The sequence below is a fragment of the Pinus tabuliformis genome, chromosome X (genome assembly GCF_031772625.1).
Source record: "Pinus tabuliformis cultivar Carrire ecotype Pingquan chromosome X, CPIR1, whole genome shotgun sequence".
Taxonomy (NCBI): Eukaryota; Viridiplantae; Streptophyta; class Pinopsida; order Pinales; family Pinaceae; genus Pinus; species Pinus tabuliformis.
In genome coordinates this window covers 660,727,390-660,750,082 of record NC_142308.1, presented here as the reverse complement: position 1 = coordinate 660,750,082, position 22,693 = coordinate 660,727,390, and the positions used below count along the sequence as shown (strand labels likewise).

At 35.9% G+C, this 22,693-nt stretch overlaps 1 pseudogene; it reads left to right on the top strand.

Moving 5' to 3' along the window:
* The window catches only part of LOC149141700 (peroxidase 27-like), a 114,729-nt pseudogene that overhangs the window by 74,049 nt on the left and 17,987 nt on the right, over positions 1-22,693 (top strand).

The following is a 22,693-nucleotide window of genomic DNA, read 5'->3' as shown; positions in this document are numbered from 1 at the left end:
CTCTCCATCTAAGCTATAGAAACCTCTCTCTTCCCAAGCTAAACTAGTTTTGGAGTGAGTTTGAATGATCAGCAAGACATCTATAGCTTGTAGCTTTCTAGTGTATGTTTGAGGGAGAAGAGTGTGTTTGGTTTGGTTTGAGACTAAAGGGAAGAGGCATTAAAAATTCCATTGTTGGGATTATCCATGAGATGCTAGCAGAAGTGTGGGAACTCAGATACGTCGGAGGAGACCAATAACATCAAGGAATTAGTTGTAATCTTTTTCTGAATTTATATTAATACAACTATTGATTGATTTCCTACATGAAGTGTTATCTTACATCTTTATGGCTTAATGTTCCTTGACCTTTTAAGTAGGTTGAATACAATTTGTATTCTATCACGTTTGTTGTTTGTTGGCTATTGTTTGTTTGCTTGTTTCAGGTATTTGAAGGAAGGAATTGAAAGATAGTTGGAGTAAGGAAGCAGGATCATCAGCAAGCGGAATATTGTTCTAAGAGGTATGCCCTCTTCTTTGATTCTTTTGTAAGGAAGTTTTCCATAGATTGTTTGTTTGTGGCTAGACCCACTCTCTCAGGCTAGAGGAATTGTTTATGTCCGCACTAAGAATTTACCTACGCCACACCTTGGTCCACACAACTAACTATTTTCTCTAAACAATTTATAATAGTTCCCTATTGTTCTAACCAATCCATGCCTATGTACCGATGATATGATCCTAAGGGAAGAATATTTAAATTTGTGACTGTCAGATAAAAATTTAAATTAAGGAAACATTGTTTTATTCAATTGGTTAATTTTCTTTTGGTACCAGTGGCCAGGTGTATCAATCATGCATTCTTAAATTTTGCCTATTTCAAATTACGTCTTTCTACAATTTGGGGGTTGATATAACTTAAACTAGCCCCGGGATCAATTAAAATAGACACAACTTATTTTAGTATGGTACCTTCATTTCCAATCATAGTAGATTGATGCTCAAATTTTCTATCTTCCAGTGTTGTGCTAATCCTAGGAATGTTCCTAGCAACATCATTCATCGTTGTTGCCTCATGGACGACTTGAATGTTCTAGAAAAACCTTGGATTATGTGGGAAATCTCTTAGCAAGTGTGGCTTGCTGCAGCCCCTACACTTTAATGCTTCCCTCTCCTTTATGTCATTGTTATTCTTGTTTTTCAATTATGCGGGCTTTTATCCAGTATCCGATTGTGCATGTGGGAACGTATTTCCCTTACTGTGCTTTTTCCTTTGATGATACTTCCCAAAATTCTTAAGATAACGAGGTTTTTGTCTCTTTTCATTCATTTTAGCCTTAAATTTGTCCTTGTTTTTCCATAGTTTCACCCCTTCACTTCTATTATTGAATTGTTGATAGCACAATCGGGCCTTTCTTACTGCCTCCATCATCACTTTTGGATTATCAAATTTGATTCTTTCTTTATAAGAGACTGGGAAACAGTTCAAAAACTATACTATTTTGGCCTTTTCTTCTTTGATATAAAGAACATACCACAATAAGTTTGTAAATTTTTCTACAAACTCATCCATGGTTAGCAGCCCTAGATTCAACTCATGGAATTCCTTAACACGATCATCATAATATCACTCGTTAAGATACTGTGACTTGATTTTTTTCTGGAATTCCTCCCAGGAGACTTTTTTTTATTCCAACAAATGTACCCTTTTCACCTCCTCCCACCATAGAGTGGCTTTCTCTCGAACTGATAAAAGCTAACTAAGCCTTCAAGTTACTCTCATATTCATACACCTAGAAAAAGTTTACCATATTCAGAAGCCATGATTCCACATCCTCCTTTTTCCCCATCAAAGGTGGGAGGTTTGCTTTTTTGAAACTCACCTTGTAACTCCATCCTTTTCTTTCCTTTCTGTACTTTTGGAGATGTCTGATCCGACTCCCCTCCACTCTCTGTTTTCTCTAATTTTGTTTCACTCTTCTTCCTTTTCATCCCTTCTGGTTCTATAATTTTGTGGCTAGACTTTTCACTCCATTCTCGAATCATTCTTTCCTTCTCCACACTAGCTTTTAATAGATGTTCATTACTACTCTAGAGATATGCTAACTCTTTGTGCAGGTTTTTCACCATTTCCACAAACTGGGATGGTAATTAGGTACTTCCCTCGCCCAATCCAATATATAAATCTTCAACACCTGTGTCATCTAGAGGAGATTTCTCCATCATTTTGTTGTCGTTTGCCTCAATTTGGTATCTTACGAAAGAGACAAAATGCTATCAGTATTTTGCATTTACTTTACTACCCCCTATCCTATAGTTATGGTGGTGCCTTTTTTCTTCACGCCTAGTGTGGTAGCTAGGATCTGAGACCATTTGTCATATACCAACTTTTAAACACACATATATTTAATTTACGGATTAAAATCCAAGCACTCATTTTCTTTTTTGTATCAATGCGTGGATATACATACTTATTTCAGCTTCATTATAATTTTCCCTAAGCACCCAATATTAATCTACACCTATGTTATTTTGTTTACATGACCAGAACTATGTCATATGTAGATTCTATGTTTATCAATGACACCCCACTTGTCACACACTATATTATATTGTTTAGATATACCATTATCGTTATTCAAGAAGAGGTTGACCCTTATGCTAAGCATGTGTGCTATCATGGTAACTTTGCCTAAACTGCATTTTGCTCCTTAATTAATTCGAGATGAGGTTAATTATTCGAAATGGTTGTCAATATGGCACCGATCATTTAACCTATGTTGTTTCATAACACTTTTTCATGACTAAGGTATAATATATGTGCTCCAGGTGTTGTTGTTATGGGTAGTCACGCTCCAGTCCTTTTTGACCACGTGAGCTTTCCCATGTGAAATTTTATACCCCATCACATGGCCTACATAGAGATCAACGCAACGAGTTCAACAATACAGATGATGCTTCCTAATTTCATCAAGGGTGTAGAAATCTTGGCAAGAAACCCTAACAGCTGCATCTATCCACCTTTCTGCATTTGAGTTAGTCACTACACCACCTGCGCCACATAGTTCTACTACTGGGAGAGGTTGCATCTAGAATTGCTACCACCCTGCACTTCTTGCTATCATTAGTTAACATTATTAATTGGTTTTTGTTTTCTTGTTCATGGAATATTTATAAGATGATTCCTCTCCCATAATCACTCACTATGTCAAGATGGAGGAAGAATCCCGGGGAAAATATAAAATATACTACTTAGCAATTCACACTCGTATTAGTTAGTGTTTATGTTGTTTTAGAATCTAACTCATCATTTGTTTTTAATACAGAGATTTGTACTTAGGTTTGGTGTTCATCTTGCTAGCATTGGTGGTAATGTTACTACTGCTATGGTTTGTCTAGGATTCTACAACAACTCAGAATGATGCAAACTCTACAAGGTGAACATGCTCGATTAAGGTAACTAGTTCCTACTACTATTTCCTTCATCAATTTTGTTTTCAATTTTATCTCTGAATTTTTAAGAATTACTATTGAATCTCATGGGTTTCTCTTTGTGGTGCCACCATACCAGATTTTGGTTACAGGAGCATGGAGCCCCTACTTCGGGGGTAAGCACAGGTAATGTGCTACCCCAGGTCTATCTTAAGTTATATCATGTTATCTATCTTCAATATTGGGGTTACAACTTTGATTTCTCCTCTAATTGATTATTTTCTCCCTGTTGTTTATTAGTTTCATCACAAGTACTGTCATGTCACTCTCGTGGTTTCTACTAGTTGCTTCTTCTCCACTCTCATCGTATCCTAACCAAAAACTTTTGTTTCTAGGTGGGTTATTGTGCTTTCCTCAAGAGAGGGTAATCTACCCTTGTGTGCTTGCAGTTTTCGATTTAGGGTTTTCTCTTCTTGCTATACATTGTTTAAGCTTAGAATTACTAGATTCCATGTATTTATAAATTATGCCAATGAGTCAAGAGAGCCATGCTTCTTTCTAGTTTCTTCCTAAACGTATTTAAGGTGCTATTCAAAGAGTCATGCTCCCAACTGGCTTTCTCTTAAGTGTGTTTAATGATACTTTTTTGTGGAGCGTTCCTCCTATCAATGGTTTTATTTTCTAGGATTGGCTTATGGCCTTGTGCCATTAGTACTATGCATTATCAAGTAATTTGTTAATGAGGACTTTGAGATAAATCTCCCCCTTCTATGTTTCAGGTGTATATTGACTTGCAGATTGATATAAATTATCTAGTTTACAAAAATACTATTCTTATTTCTTCTAAGCGTATTTCTCCCAGCCACTTTGCTGGGTTCGTTTTTTATTATTTGATAGTCACTTTACTGAATTCATCTTTGGTAATTGATAGCCACAATACTAGATTTGTTTTTGGATAATTAATAACCTTGGTATTGATATAAATTGTATCACTGTTAATTATTTTCACGTTGCAAGAACTTATTTTTCATTGGTTACCACCATATACGAACTTCTAGTGAGCTAGCATCCCCATTACTATGGTTCTGTTGCATTATTGAGGTTTTTTATGGTTGATTCCATTGCTAGCATATTTCTTGCAATTGATATGGTATTTCAGGTGGTGTAATGGCCTTGGATGTATCAGTTCCTATTCATTCCTTACCTGCTCAGTGCTTATCACTACTATAAATTGGTGGTGGTACTTTAACCATGGATTAGCAAGTAATGTGCTCGTATAGTCAGACTTTGTACCATTTTTCTGTGTCTACATTTCCAATTACATACATGCGTGTGTTGCAACAATTAATCTTTATATGCAGAGGAAAAGTTCATAGCTTATAAGTAGAGTGTAGATTGCAGTATTTTTAGGGAATATTCGCTTATTTAAGGTCTTATTATCAATCACATGTGAAAACTAGTGTACTCTTCCAATCACTACAAAATTCCACCTATGTGAAATGATTTATAATTCTCATTAAGCATTAGTTCTAATGAGGCGGATGAATAACCCGTGTCCTGAATAGTTAATTTTTGGGATATTAATGTAATTATAAAGGTTTACCCTTAGATTTTGGATGGCTATCTCAGGTACTCATCAACACATCCAAAACTCTATAACTTGTCATAGTCTCAAACCTAATCTTAACTCCTAGTCACCACATGTATTAAAAATTCAACGTGAAAGATGGAAAAGAGTGTGCAGGAAATATCTTCCAAATATTATTTTCCTTTCCTTAACCGCTACTTAAGTCACTACAGGTTTACTACCAATTCACATCATCTAGAATGTAACCTTCTCACAACTATGGTGAAAATCTAAACCCACTAATACCCAAAAATACAAACTCCTGTCAAATTATGTTATCAAGTTCAACAATTTGTTAAAACTTAAATCATAAATATCCCCTACATCTCTATTAGGTCTAAAAATCATTGGTATATAAAGAACCCACTTATCAAAGTAACACACTCCCAATCCATGATTTTCTCTATTCATGTCATTTATCAAATAAATTCATGCTATTTGGATCTTAAATCATCAACAAATTCATGTTATCTGGACCTTACAGAAATAACAAATTCGTGTTATTTGAATCGTATATAAACAACCAATTCATGCAATATGGATCATATATAATAACACATTAATAATGCATATACTTAGCTACTTTTTGTAAATTATTGTTGTAATCGCACATGCATCGTAGTTCAGATTTAGATTACAAAAGATAGTAATATATTGACATTACTACTCATTTTCTTACTACGATGCAGTAGCTTAATGGTTCATGCTTCACAAGCTAGAGTGATCTAACAAATTTGTTGATCTATCCCAAAAATTTCAAATTATAGAAGTAATCCAAAAATACTTCGAAATAGCAGAAATAAAGGAAAACTCCAACCAAAAAATGGGTCTAGAAAATATGCTTGGGAAAACAGTGATCCACCCAACCTTGAACCAACCTCTAGTTCCCCTCAAGCCAAGATGGTCTTTCCTGGAATCTTCAGCCACCTCTGATTCCAAAAAATGTATTTTAATATTAATTTCCAACACATTTTTCCTTGGCAGCATCCCGCCTTTCAGGGATCTGCTCACTCTTCATCCTATGATTTTTTTTCCTTTAAAGCTTTCTTTTCTCTCCCACAATGCTTTTCTCAATATTTTTTTTCAACTAAGTATTTTTAAGGAACTTTATCAAAATCAGATGAACCCCATTGGTTTTCAGATTTGGCAAGCATCTTTTAATGAAATGTTTCGTTTCCCACAATTCTCCAATTTTTATTTATCAAAATTATTTATTTAATTACATCAATTTTTCAAATCTAGTTCATCATGGCCTATTAGACAACATACTAAAAATAGTCAACTGCAAAACAAAAGATATTTCGATAACAACATAGGGGTATTACATTTGTTTTCCAATCTAGACACCAGTATTTAGTCTAAAGTCAAGTTGGGTAATGATAATAACGTATTCAAAGGTAAAGGAGTGATTTTTGTTTATACTAGAAATGGTGAGAGAAGAAAAATTGATGATGTGTTATTTACCTAGTTTAAAATGCAATTTCTTGAGCATCAGACAACTGATAGAGAAAAGGTACATATTTTCTTCAAGAATAATGTGTACTATCATTGATAAATATCTGAGCAAGAAGCTAATATCAAGAGTGGAAATGAAAAATAGTAGGATGTTTCCACTTATAATGAGAAATGAATTTCTTCCCTCCTTGAATACTTATAAAACTAAGAATTTGGATGAATCATGGTTATTGCATTTAAGATATGGTCATTTATATTTTGGTGGTATAGATTTTCTGTAGAAGATACATATGGTGAAAGGGTTACCTAGTATTCAAGAATCAATGAGCTCGTGTGAAAGTTGTATACTTGCAAAGCATCATAGACATAAATTTGTATCTGTAGTTTCGTACAGGGAAAAATCTCAATTGGATATTGTTCACACAAATTTGTGTGGACCGATGCCAACACCTACATTGGTTGTTAATGTTTACATTTTAACATTTATTGATGATTACAGTCAAAAAACATGGGTTTATCTTTTGAAATGAAAATCTGAAGTATTTTTTGTCTTTAAAATATTTAAAGTTATGGTTGAAAACGAAAGTGGAAATCATATTAAAATTTTGAGAACAAATAGAGGTGGTGAATATATGCTAATAGATTTCATTGAGCTTTGTCAATGTCATGGAATCAAGAGGTAGTTTACTGCACATTATACTCCACAAAAAATGTAATAGCTGAAAAGAAAAATCGAACTGTTATGAATATGGCTCAAAGTATGTTGAAGGAAAATCATCTACAAAATTAATATTAGGGAGAAGTAGTAGCTTGTGTTGTTTATATCATTAAGAGAAGTCTAACTAAGAGTGTGAAGGATCGAGTTCCCGAAGAAGCATGGAGTGGTAAGAGTTGTCATATATCTCATTTAATATTTTTTGGTTGTGTTTCTTATGCACATGTTCCTAAAAATTTGAGAAAGAAGTTAGATGATATAAGTTAGAAATGTATATTTAGTTGATATAGAGAGGAGTGTAAATCATATAAATTCTATAATCTCATCACCAAGAAATCTATTATCAGTAGAGATGTTGAGTTCAAGGAAGAAGAAGCTTGGGAAGGAAGCATAGATAAATCTGTTGCAGAGGCAGTTGTAGTATCTCATTAAGATGATAATGAAGATGAGAAAGAAGTACACAATGGAAATTAATTCCATATACACTTGTTGTAATCACTTCAAAAAACTAATCACCAAGAGTTAGTCCATTACAGCTTAGAACACCGAGAAATCAAGAACATGGCAAACCATTAGGTTACGGTGGACAACAAACAACATGATCAAAGGTGAGTAATAAATCTAATCCTACAATAGCTACAATAAAGAATATAATTAAAATTCATAATGCTAGAAGTTTAAAGGATTTGTTTAATAAAATTGATGAAATAGATCAAGTTTCAAATTTTTCATTACTTTCATATTATCGAGTAAATTTTAACGAAACCGTGAAAGAAAAAATTTGGATAAAATCCATGGTCGAAGAAATTGATGCTATAGAAAGAAATAATACTTGGGAACTTGTATATTTTCCTGAAGGTAAAAATACTATAGGTGTTAAATGGATTTACAAAACTAAAGTGAATGCTAAAGGTGAAATTGAAAAGCATAAAGCAAGACTTGTATCTCAGGGGTTCAGTTAGAAACTTGGTATTAATTATAATGAAACTTTTTCACCTGTAGCTAGACTTAACAACGTAAGAATAGTATTATCTATTGTTGCAAAAATAAAAGGAAAATATATTAGTTGGATGTTAAGTTTTCATTTTTAAATGGTTTTTTGGAAGAATAGGTTTATGTGAAACAAGCTTGTGATATGAAATTGTTGGTCAAGAAGATAAAGTTTACAAATTAAAGAAATCATTATATGGATTGAAACAAGCACCCTTAGTATGGTATAGTATATGTGATGAATATCTGAATAGAAATGGATTCATCAGGAGTCCAAGTGAGCCAAATCTGTATGCAAAGGTAAACGAGGAAAGTAAAATTTTGATTGTGTTCTTGTATGTTGATGATTTGATTTTCACTAGATATCTTTCAATATATGATTTTAAAACAAGCCTGAAAAGAGAATTTGAGATGATTGATTTATGCCTAATGAAATATTTCCTTGGTATTGAAGTAACTCAATCTAAATAAGGTATTTTCATTTTTCAATCTAAATATGCAAAGGATATATTGAAAAGGTTAAGAATGGAAAATTGTAAGCCAATTGTAACCCCAATTGCAATTGGTACAAAACTTAGTAAGAATGATCAAGGTTCAAATGTTGATCCAACCTTGTATAAGAAATTGGTTGGAAATCTTATGTATTTGACTGCAACAAGGTCTGATATAATGTTTGTTGTAAATTTAATTTCTAGATTCATGGAGTCCTTGAAGATTACCCATTGGCTGGTTGGAAAATAGATTTTAAGATATGTTTCTAGAACAAGAAATTATGGTATCTTGTATACATTTGATTCATCTTTTAAACTAATTGGATATACAGATAGTGATTTTGCAGGAAATATTTATGATAGGAAGAGCACATATGGGTATGTCTTCAGTTTTGGTTCAAGTGCAGTTTCATGCGCATCATTGAAGCATTCCATTGTGACTCTATCACCAACCTAGATCCATTTAAGCAGGGATCTAACATGAGACGAGAGGGATCAAATTTCTTCAAGTGCAAACTTATTTTAGGGTGAAAAAAATAATGCGTAATTTTTCATTGTTTAAATTGTATTTTTGTATGCTATAAGTACATAACTTAAAGTTGCAAGTCCAAAAAATCTTTGTTGAATTTTGACAAAAAAAGTTGCATACCTAAAAAAAGGATTAAACTGTAAAATATTGAAACCACTTCAAATGTTTTAACTATAAAAACTATTTTTTTCAATAACTTATTCAAATCACATGTTCAAATATTTTTGAAAATTTGCTCACATGTTTTTTTATTTCTAATTAATTTACATGAAATTATTTTAAGTCATATGGAAAGAAAATTGAACATGCATAACATATTCATTTTTATTTTTATTTTAATATAGATGACATTTCTCTTCTATTGAGAGAATATTTTATTTTTATTTTAAGAGAGACATGTGTCAACTCCAAGCTTAGCATCAACATACTTATGCATCACCTTCACAATGGGTTGTAGAATGAGCCTCTCAGCTCAATTAGCTGAAGCAGAGTATGTTGTAGTGATAGTTGCAGCATGTCAAAACATGTGGCTGAGAAGAATTTTGACTAAGTTGTTGCATAAATAGAAAGAACCAACTCAGATTTTCTGTGACAACAAATCTGCAATTGCATTATCATGAAATCATATTTTCCATAAGAAGAATAAACATATTTATATGAGGTATCATTTCAATCGAGAATTAGTAAGAAAAATGAAATATGCATGGAGTTTTGCAGATCATAAGACCAATTTGCGAACATATTTACAAAACCCTTGGGAAAAGAATTATCTGAAACTCATAGGGAAAACATAGGAGTATGTATGATGTAATGGCAATTTGATGTAATAGCAAAGTTCTTTCATTTTTTTGGTGAAATAATTAAGGAGGAGAATGTAAGAGTAATTATTTCACCACACACCGTCGCCATAATCCTCTCCCGCCTTACCACACATGTCCATCCATTTCACCACCCTCGCTTATTCAAAGGTTGCCTCCAACTTCCCATGCCTTACCATTTTTAGAATTGAAAGAGCAGCACCGCTTGAAAAAAATAATTTTCTAATTGATGTAACCGACTAAAACTTCCCACTCATATTTCATATAAATACAGATTCTCAACCAGACGAGAAAATCAGCCCACTTAGCTTTACTATTTACATAAGTAAATTAACAGGTGTTCTTGTGGTTTGTATTTCCTGTGTGCATTATTTCTTTTCAACTCACACTCTCACTCTCACTCTCCTCAAAAGGTGAAGATGCTCACGAGGAAGGCCCACACAACACATTGGTCGATTCAAAAGGTTCATGCAGCCAGATAGAATTCAATGTTGATCAGGGTAATGCATATGTTGAGGTTTACCCCATCTATATTTCTCAAAAAGGAAATAAAGGTGATATCTCATTGAATTTTAATCCCCAAGTAGTTTCTCCTCATCTGCCAAATGCGCAAGTTACAAGTGAATTTAAAAAACAAAAAAAAAAGAAGTTTTGTGAGGGTCAGCAGGAAATGTGTTAAGGTGAAAGTGGAGAAGGTTTCTATGGTCATTGTAAAAGTGAATAAATCCCCTTATTCATGGGAAAAAAATTTGTACACAGATTTTATGGCAAGTTGGTCAATGAAGCTTCTATGAAGCAGTGGCTAGCTCTCAACTGGGTTATTTTCCCTAATTTCAGGTAATGGTAAGAGGCTAGATGGTTGGCTATATTTTCGTTCAGATCAGAGGATGATTGATGAAATATTATGGTGGATGGATAGAGTTGGGGTCTCTATGGTCTAATTATTTAGAAGTGACATTGATCTGAATTGGATCCTAAAAACTCTCTAAGTTTTCATCACTGTTTCAAATTACGCTAAAAGATTCAAGTCCTAGAAAAGATCGAAGCTATCAGAAGGAATCCTCATAACAGTTGCAGTTGTGGCCAGAGCGGAGCAAAGAGGACCCTCGATCGAGTGAGCAAACCGTTGGCCCATGGTAAAGCACAATGGCATAAAACTGGCAAAACCAGAGGCCAGATCAAGGAATGGAGGTGGATTCTGATACACATTTAGCACTAATCATGTATCGCAGGGCATCCCCATCAGTGAAGGAAAGCCCCGAAACGCTCGGACCCGAAAACGCTATAAAAATCAGAAAAGTAACTATTTTGGTTTTGTAGCATGGATTCCCCAAAACCGGCAGGATATCGGAAGGCTTAGAGCTAGTAAGCATTTTTGATTGAGTCTTGACCGATGCCACACATCGAGTGACACGCGTCCGACAGAAGAGGGAGAAAACCACCCGCATCGGACGTGGGGGGTCCAAATTGACGACAGAGATATGTCCCGATGACTGACCGAATTTGACATATCGAAAAGAAAGATGACAGGGATTTGACATCCGACGTGGATGATGAGTTAGTAAATGATTCATGTTCACAGGCAATCTTGAAGCAAACAGATTTAACAACCATTCGAGTATGATTTAGGGAATCTGACACCTAGTTCATTAGCAAATAAGTGGCCACCTCCCTGCGAGGCATTACCCAATGATGATGATGCAGAGTAGAGGAATTCGAATGGATAGGGGAAAGGAAACCAGAAGGTCGGGAAGCAAAAACAAGCAGTCAAAGGGTAGACTGGCTTTAAAGCCATGAACTGACAGAAGCATAGAATGGGCAACACACAAAGACACAGAAAGCTAATAGCAGAGAATAGAGAGTAGAATCCGAGTTGACCTGAAGGTAGCATCAAGCTAGACAGAGCCAGAGAGAGTCAGAGAGTTTGTGTACTCCATTGAAGGTTTGAGAGGTTCAAGCAAGCTCCTCGGCATACCCCTGTCATACTACTATGACCCTCAGAGGTCGAGTTTCAGTAAGGAGAGTCTATGCACTCCATTCCCACTGACTTCATTCTGTTATTGAGACTCGAATCGAGCTCACTATTGTAAAAAATCTGCTTGAAAACATAATAGAGAGGCCACCACTGAAAGGCTGGACTAGGAGACGTAGCCCAGGAGCATTGGGTGAACTCCTTATTAAACCTGTTTTGTTCACATGTTTGACTGTTATGTTTCCTCTGATTGCCTTAGTGTCTATGTATTCTAGCAATATTATCGATTCGTTGCATAAGTAACATAGGCACATCCATGCACATAAGTCTGTAATACCTTTCATTCTTTATCCTGGATAAGTTCCAGATCAAGTGGTATCAGAGCGTAGAATTATTAAGGTTAGACAAGCTTTTGCTGGATTTTGTTGTTGAATGCTAACTAGATCAAAGCTTAAATTAGGAGAAGGAGAATTGGCTGAAACTAACCTAGAAATTTGAAGAGTCTATTCTAAGAGGAAAATGTCAGAAGAAAATCCCTTGGAATCAGCCCCCCAGTTCGTGGATAGTTTTATGACCCTGAAATCCATGGTGGAGGAAATGTATAGGGACTATAAGAAACATAGAGATGAAGATTCATTAAGCTCCAAACAAGACAAAGGAGTAGAAGAATCTTTCCTCCATGACCACTCCAAAGGCAAAGGGAAAGAAGAAAAATTCCTCATGCCTCCTAATGGCCCTGAAAATAAAAAGAAGACATCTTTGATTAAATTAGATGTTAAATTTGATTTACCAATATATGATGGAGAGTTGAATGCAGAGAAGCTAGATAATTGGATCAGACAGATTAATGTTTATTGCAGAGTGCAGAGCATTGACTCAAACAAGAGTAAGATTTAGCTGGCCAGCCTACACCTTAGGGGCATTGCCTTGGTATGGTGAGAAGGCAGGACACAAGCTGACATGAAGAAACATGGTAATATTCTTTCTTTCTGAAGTGAATTTGTTTCTGCAATTAAAAAGCAATTCTATCCACTAGCCTACATGCAGCAAGCCATGATGAGCTAGAAAACTCTTCGAAAACTAAAAGGGCAAAGTGTACAAGGTTACACTCAAGAGTTTAGGAAAAGAGCTTTGATTCTAGGAATTTCTTTAGACTCACTTGAGACTCTGTTGAAGTACATAGGTGGTCTACACAGCTACATGAGGCACACTATCCTCATGTTTAATCCCACTAGTATAGATGACGTATCCATTCAGGCTACGCATCTAGAAGCTAGAGGTAAGAATGGGAACACAGAAGTTGGGGGATCATCCCAACCCACTGCAAGCAAAAATAATGAGAAAAGAAAATAGAAATGGAAAGAGAGGAAGACAAAAACTGTACAGAAGAGAAAGTCCTCATGCACTCACTATAAGAAGGATGGGCATGATGATGAACACTGCTGGATTTTGCATCTGGAGCTGAAACCTAAGAAGTTCGAGGGCAAGAAGAAGAAGACTGCTACAGCTATTCAAAAGGATTTGGGGTCAGACTCGGGAGATGAAGCAACAATCGCAGCCACAGGTATAAAAGGTAAAAATCCTGAAGAATCTACTAGTAATTCTGCACAATCTAGTGATAATGAAGAAAATGAGAGAAAAATATGTGAGCTTTTCCATATTTGAGTTATTTCCAATCATCAAAATATTGATACTTTGTTTGATAGTGGCTCACAAGTAAATTTAATTTCAGAAGCAATTGTAAATAATTTGGGATTACTAACCACACCTCACAAGAAACCATATCCATTAGGTTGGATATGTGATAAAGCAAAGCTACAACTGACTAGACAATGTAAACTTAAGTTTTCTTTTGGGTCAACATTTGTAGATGAGGTTGAGTTACATATAGTTCCTTTGGATATATGTGGAATTGTTTTAGGAAGTCCTTACTTGTATGATAGAAAAGCTATTTTCTATAGAGCTGAGAACAAGTATCTACTCGTTTAAGATGGAGTCGAATATATTGTAAGAGCTCATAAGCTCAATAATGTTTATACTCTCATAAACTCAGGGCAGATGAAACGAATTGTAAATTCATGCAAACAATTTTTATTGATGGTTGTAAAGGAAAAGAAACCTGATAAAACCAATGTATTTGAGGGCTGTGATGCTAAACAACAAGCTAATTTAGAAAAAGTTGTTTCAAAATATGATGTATTGTTTCAAGAACCTAAAGGTCTTCCACCCAAAAAGGAAATAGTGCATGATATTAATTTGCAACAAGATGCTCCATTGCCTAACATCAGGATGTACAAGTTGTGCACTTTAGAGAATGCAGAAATCAAGAAGCAGGTACAAGAGCTGCTCGAGAAGGGGTTCATCAAACCTAGCACATCACCATGTGGGTCTCCAATCATTTTGGTGAAAAAGAAAAATGGTTCGTGGAGAATGTGCATTGATTACCGAGCACTGAATAAGATAATGATCAAAAATCATTATCCCCTTCCTCGCATAAATGATCTATTAGATCAGTTAAAAGAAGCTTTTTATTTTTCCAAGTTAGACTTGCATAGTGGCTATCATCAGGTCAGAGTTGCAGAGCAAGATGCATGGAAGACTGCTTTCAAAACAAAGCAGGGATTGTATGAGTGGCTAGTTATGCCTTTTGGCTTAACTAATGCTCTTGCTACTTTCATGAGAGTAATGAATGATGTACACAGACCTTTTCTTGATGATTTTGTTATTTTATATCTGGATGACATTCTTATATTTAGCAAAACGTGGGAAGAACATTTAAATCATGTTAAGAATACACCAGATGTTTTGAAAAGAAAAAAACTTCATGTTAAACTCTCAAAATGTGAATGTGGCAAAACATCTTTGAATTATTTGGGACATATAGTAGGTGGTGGTGAATTGAAGATAGATCCCTCTAAAGTTGTAGTCATTGTAAACTAGCCTAAACCCAAATCTGCTACAAAGGTTAGAAGCTTCTTAGGAGCAACACAATATTGGAGAAAGTTTATTTCTAACTTTTCCTTAATTGCAGCTCCCTTACATGCTTTAACAGGATTGAACAAGGTGTTTCAGTGGGGAGGCAAACAACAGAAAGCCTTCGACACCTTGAAAGAAAAGATTAGTACAACACCAGTACTAGCACTTCCTGATCTTCAAATACCATTTGAGATTGAAACAGATGCCAGTGACTATGCCATGGGAGAAGTGTTGATGCAGCATTGTAAACCCTTATGTTATCATTCTGAGACATTTAATTTTGCAGTAGTTAACTATCCCACATATGATAAAGAATTGTATGCATTAGTATAGAGTGTGAAAAAGTGGAAACATTACTTAATGGGCAAAGAAACAGTTATACATACTGATCATCAACCACTTCAATATCTACACTCCCAAACTAAGTTGCAGCAATCAAGACATTATAGATGGATGGGTTTTCTACAATAGTTTCATCTAGTCATCAGATATAAAAAGGGCATACACATTAAAGTTACAAATATGTTATCTAGACTAGTTATAAATGCATCTACTATACTTAAGCATAATTCAGTATTTCATGAGAGCTACATTGAACAATATGCTCAAGATATAGATTTTAAAGATGTATATGCAACTTGAAGTCAAGGAAAACGAGTAGAAGAATAGGATTATCATATTAAGGACCAACTCTTGTATCATTGTGGGAAGCTATGCATTCCACAAACTGAAAGAGTGAAGACAATTCGAGAAGCACACACTTCTCTAATATCAGGTCACTTTGGTGTAAGTAAAACGGTTGCACAGCTGCAAAGATTTTGTTATTGGCCGAAAATGAACGAGACAGTTTCTAGATATGTAAGAGGGTGTACCATATGTGCTGAAAGCAAGCCCAACAATAGAAAACTAGGCTTGTACACTCCACTACCAATTCCTTCTCATCCTTTGGAAAGTGTTTCCATGGACTTTGTTGGAGGACTGCCTAAATCTAGGAAAGGTCATGACTATTTATATGTTGTTGTGGATAGGTTCAGAAAAATGTGTATTTTAATACCTTGTAACAAACAGATTACAGCTGAACAAACTGCAAAGTTATTCTTTCAACATGTATGGGTTCATTTTGGATTACCCACTTCCATAATATCTGATCGAGATACCCGATTTGTTGGGAAATTTTGGTCAAGCTTGTGGGAATTGATGGACACCAGGCTAAAGAAAAGCACGGCTTTTCATTCGCAAATAGATGGCCAAACAAAAGTGGTCAACAGGACAGTGATCCAGTTGCTCAGAGGCTATTGTAGCAAGCATCCCAAACTTCGGGATGAACATTTATGCTATGTGCAGCATGCTTACAACCGAGCTAAACATTCTTCTACACATAGATCTCATTTTGAGACCTGTTTTGGTTTCACACCAAGGTATCCCTTGGATTTTGTCTTTGGTAAAGACATAGTAGTTGATGGAAACAGTGATGTGGACAAGGCAACCAAGTTCATTGAACAAATCGAAGAGATTCACCAGGCAGTACAGGAACAATTGGAAAAGAGCCAAGCCAAGTACAAGGCAAGGCATGACAAGCATCGGATGGAGCATAGTTTCCAAGTTGGTGATCAAGTCTAGCTATATATCAGCAAAGACAGGATGCAAGGTGAAGGTAAGAAGCTGAAGCCAATAAGGTATGGACCTTTCAAGATACATGAGAAAATTGGTGAGAATGCTTTTCACCTTGATCTACCAGCTTACATGCACATCTACTCAGTTGCTAATGTAGACAGCTTGAGACTATTTTAACCTTCATTAATTGAATATCCTGAGGAGCAGAGTCAATTTCCTTCTGTTGATGATCTGTTACCTGAATATCTTAATGAGTTGTAGGAAGATACAGTTCTGGACAGGAAGGTAAGAACTACACGCAGAGGTGATGTTGAGTACCTCAGAATCAGACTCAAAGGTTCAAATCGAAGCAGTGCGAAATGGATAGTAATTGAGCAAGCAAGGAAGCAATACCCTCACTTGATTGATGCTTGAAATAAAACCAACTTTTGGTGGTCCGGAAGCTTTTTCTGTGGGAAGGCCGTGATCCGAATTGGATCCGAAAAACTCTCTAAGTTTTCATGACTGTTTCAAATTATGCTAAAAGATTCAAGTCCTAGAAAAGATCGAAGCTATTAGAAGGAATCCTCATAACTGTTGCAGTTGTAGCTAGAGCAGAGCAACGAGCACCCTCGGTCGAGCGCGCAGACTGTTAGCCCATGGTAAAACGCAATGGCACAAAACTGAAAAAATTGGAGGCCAAATTAAGGAACAGAGGTAGATTCTGATACGCAATTAGCACTAATCGCATATCGCAGGGCGTCCCCCTTAGTGAAGGAAAGCCCCGAAATGATCGGATGTGAAAACGCTATAAAACTCGGAAAATTAACTGTTTCAGTTTTGTAGCACGGATTCCCCAAAACCAGCAGGATATCGGAAGGCTTCGAGGAGTTTAGCAGTTTTGAATGAGTCCCACCCAATGCCACACATCTAGCAACACGCGTCTGACAGAAGAGAGAGAAAACTGCCCGCATCAGATGGGTAAACGTTGTGGTACTTGTCCGCTCGATATGAAGGACGACCGTAGGCTCTGGGGGGTCTAGATCGATGGCAGAGATATGTCTCGATGACTGACCATATTTGACAAATTGAAAAGCAAGACGACAAGGATTTGACGTCTGACATGGATGATGAGTTGGCAAATGATTCGTGTTCGCGGGCGATCTTGAAGTGAACATATTTAACGGCCATTCGAGTATGATTTAGGGAATCTGACACCTAGTTCGTTAGCAAACTGTTGGCCACCTCCCTGCGAGGCATTACCCAGTGATGATGACGCAGAGCAGAGGAATTCAAATGGACAGAGGAAAGGAAACCAGAAGGCCGGGAAGCAGAAATGAGCAGTCAAAGAGCAGACTGGCTTTAAAGCCATGAACTGACAGAAGCAAAGAACGGGAAACACACAGAGATGTAGAAAGCTAATAGTAGAGAACAGAGAGTAGAAGCCGAGCTGACTTGAAGGCAGCATTGAGCCAGATAGAGCCAAAGAGAGTCAGAGAGTCTGTGTACTCCATTGACGGCTTGAGAGGTTCAAGCAAGCTCCTCGACATAGGCCTGTCATACAACTGTGACCCTCAGAGGTCGAGTTTCAGTAAGAAGGGTCTATGCACTCCATTCCCACTAACTTCATTCTGTTAGTGAGACTTAAATTGAGCTCATTGTTGTAAAAACTCTGCTTGAAAACATAATAGAGAGGCCACCACTGAAAGGCTGGACCAGGAGACGTAGCCCAGGAGCATTGGGTGAACTCCTTATTAAACTTGTTTTGTTTACATGTTTGACTGTTATGTTTCCTCTGATAGCCTTAGTGTCTATGTATTCTAGCAATCTTATCGATCCGTTGCATAAGTAACATAAGCACATCCATGCACATAAGTCTGTAATACCTTTCATTCTTTGTCTAGATAAATTCCAGATCATATATTTGGACTTCAACCTTATCAAGGCTCCAACTTCCATCCAACACGTGTGAGCTATACTCCTCAGACTTACCGATGGTTTTTTAGCATTTTGGAAAGGCATAAAGTAACAAGCACACACCTCAACTACCTACCAACACCAAAAGTGTTTCATTTCCTATCCTCTTCCACCCTATTTATTTTTTATCATGGATTCCTTATCGAATTGATTAATTTCAGTTCACATTTCCACTTTGGGTTTTTACAAGAAGACGTGCCCCTGGGCTGAGATAATAGTAAGAGACATTGTTGAAAAATACATGTCGAGGGCCCCTTCTCTTGTAGCTCCTCTTCTCAGGATGAATTTTCATGATTTCTTTGTTAGGGTGAGTAATGTTAGAAAATTAATCCCAACGACCGTGTTAAACACACTGAAAACAGCTATACTTGTCAGTTGATTTTCGCAGGTTGCGGATTTTGTCTACAAGCCAAAGGAGTGAAGTTCTGAGCAGAAGTACACTAGAACATTCCACAACACACATAAAAAATTTAAAAAGTAATATGTATTTAATAAAGAGTTGGTAAATATGTATGGTGCAACATTTACTGCACAACTCTTACTTACAATCCGCAACCTCTGCAAGTTCATAAAATCATTTATTATGTAAAATCGTCCATACTGTGTCTTAATGTTTTGTTCAATCATGCATTAATGTGTCAAAAATGTATGGTTTGATAAGTATCAATGTAAAAGTCATTTGCACGATAGAGAGAGAGTCGAGGGTGTAAGTCTGAGAGAGAAAAAATTGTGGAGCAAATATTGGTGGGCGCGTGAAAACAATAGTTACTGGGTTTTACTATGTGTTACTCCTCAACCCCTAGTGAAACATAAATCGTAGTAAGAATTTTTTGTTTTACATAGGTCTGCAACCTCCATTTATCATGAAAATGTATTTCCTATGAAAATGTATTTCCTATGTTTTGATATCATAATCTAAAGAAGCCTAACTCATAGAAAGAATTTTTTGTTTTACTTGGGGCTACAATCTCCATTTATCATGAAAATGTATTTCCTATGTTTTGATATCATAGTCTAAAGAAGCCTAAATCGTAGTAAGAATTTTTTGTTTTACTTTGGGCTGCAGCCTCCATGTATCATGAAAATGTATTTCCTATGTTTTGATATCATAATCTAAAGTTTGGCTTGTTGCAATATGGTTTTAAACTTTCACATCTAGTTTTACGCAACCACTCTGTTAAATTTATGTGTTAAGCCTCTATCCAGTTGCAATTTGCTTGTCGCAACTCGATATTTGACCTCTACAATTGATTTTTTGACGAAGACTCCTCTGCTCTACCCACTGTAAAAAAATTTAACATGGTATTAGAGGGCCTAAAAATTTGTTAGTGTAAAAACAAGTGTTTTTACTAGGAGTTAAAATTTGTTTTAAGGGAATATTTTTTTTGGAGCGTATTTTCCAGCAAGGAGAAAGTTTTTTTTACACCCAGAAAAGGAAGCATCAAGCACAATATTGAATAATCCTCATACACCTAAATTTAATGGCAAAAATTATTATTACTTGGCTATAACAATGAATGCTCCGTTTTCATCTCAAGAAATTTGGGATTTGGTGGAGAATGGTTTTCAAGAATCAACAGATGTAGGAGCATAAGATGCCTTGAAATAACCAGAAAGGGATTTCTTGAGGGATAACAGGAAGAAGGATGCAAAATCCCTCTTCTACATCTTTCAAGGAGTTCATGAAAGTATTTTTCCAAGGATTACAGTAGCAAAAAATTCCAAACATGCATTGGAAATCCCTCTTCTACATCTTTCAAGGAGTTCATGAAAGTATTTTCCCAAGGATTACAACAGCAAAAAATTCCAAACATGCATTGGATACCCTCTAGACAACCTACCAAGGCATGGCGAAAGTGAACACAACAAAATTACAAATTCTAAGGAGAGACTTTGAGACAATTTCTATGAAAGAGTCTGAGAATGTAGACTCATTCTTTACACATGTAATTGTATTGGTTACTCAAATCAAGTTTTATGGTGTGACACTTGAGAAAAGGAGAATAGTTGAGAATGTTTTTAGAAGTCCGCCAGCAAGTTTTGATGCCATTGTTGTGGTCATAAAAGAGACAAAGGAGCTCTCATAATTTTCAGTGGATGACCTTCATGCATCACTAATTTCTCATGAACATAGATTGAACAAAGTGACAATTTCCTCATTCGAGCATACCTTCAAGACACAAGTTTCATTTGGTCAAGGTAGAGGCAGAGGAAGATCAAATGAAGGAAGAGGAAGAAGCCCACACAGAGGTGGAAGAGGTAGCCCTTCAAGCTTAAGTGGAAGGGGAAAAAATCAAAATCCAAGTCAATGCCAAGCTAAAATCAAGCACAAGGTCATAGGTATGATAAATATCAAGTTAAATGTCGTTATAGTAAGAAGTATGGTCATTATGAAAATGAATGTAGAAAGAATAAATATGACATAAGTAACAAACCAAGTGTAAATTTTACAAAGGAAAATCAGAACCATGATATCATGTTTTTAGCTTGTAATGTAGCACAAGAAAAACAAAGTGAAGTATGGTTTCTAGATTCAGGGTGTAGCAACCACGTGACAAGGAATATATAAATGTTTTCTAATCTAGATGAAAGTGTCAAATCTAAAGTGACATTAAGGACTAATACAGTCTCTGTCATAAGCAAAGGTAGAGTCAATATTCTAACAAAGAAGGGGGAGAAGAAATACATGTCAGATGTTTATTTTTTCCTTGGTCTAAAGCATAACCTTGTAAGCATTGGACAACTCATGGAAAAGGGATACAATGTATTCCTCAAAAATGATGAGTGCACAATTTTGGATAAGCCTTCAAGCAGACAATTGATTGCAAAAGTTCAGATGACAAGAAATAGAATGTTTCCCTTAAAGATAAAATCAGATTTGAAGGAAGAAGGTACACAAGCACAAATGTCAATGAATTCACAAGAGGATGAAAGAAAAGTTGCAGTCGTCACACAAGTAAATTATCAAGCAAAGGTCAAATATCAAAATTGGTTATGGCATTTGAGATTTGGTCATCTCAACTTTGGAGGTTTGAATTTGTTGCATAGGAAAGGCATGGTGAAGGGTTTTCCACCCATAGAAAGACTAGATAGCCTATGTGAAGGATGTGTCTTGGGAAAACAACATAGAGAGACATTTCCAGCAAGAAATTCAATAAGGGCAAAGGCACCTTTGGAAATTGTCCATTCAAATTTATACGGACCAATGCAGACACCATCAATTGGTGGCAACCATTACTTTTTGATTTTCATAGATGATTATACAAGGAATACATGGGTCTACTTCCTAAAACAGAAAAGTGAAGTGTTTGAGTGCTTTCATCAATGAAAAGATCTTGTTGAAAAGAAATGTGGAAACTACATCAAAGTCTTGAGGACTGACAGAGGTGGAAAATACATCTCAAATGACTTCCTTCGATTTTATAGGGAGCATGGATTTCACAAGAAATTTACAACAAGATATACACCTTACAAAAATGGTCTCGTGGAAAGGAAGAATAGGACCATTATGGAAATGGAAAGGACTATGTTGAAGGAAAATCATTTGCTAGATGATTATTGGGTTGAAGTTGTCACTTACGCAAAATATGTGATGAATAGGTGCCCAACCAAAAGTGTCAAGAATGTAGTTCCTGAAGAGGCATGGAGTGGAAGAAATCATGGTGTCACTCACTTGAGAGTGTTTGGATGTGTGGCGTATGCACATGTCGCAGATGAGTTAAGGAACAATTTGGACAGCAAGGGGGAGAAATGCATATTTTTTGGATATAGTGATGAATCCAAGGCATACAAGCTCTACAATCCATCAACCAAGAAGGTCATAATCAAAAAAGATGTCTAGCTCATAAAATAGGAAGCATGTGATGGAATTTTAGAGATGACAGTCAATGTCAACGCATGTATACCACATGAGGACAAAGAGGAATTAACAGCAGCAAGCAATTCCTCAACAGTGACTCCCTTTACTCCTATTCAAGTGCAACAAAGAAGGCATCATGTAACACCGTCAACAAAAAATACAATAGCATCGCACAGTCAAGAAAGTGCTTCTCCAACCATGCCACAAAGTGCAACACCAAGTGACATGTCAAACCCATCTTTCACAAGCATAATAAGCCCAAAATTCAGAAATTTAAATG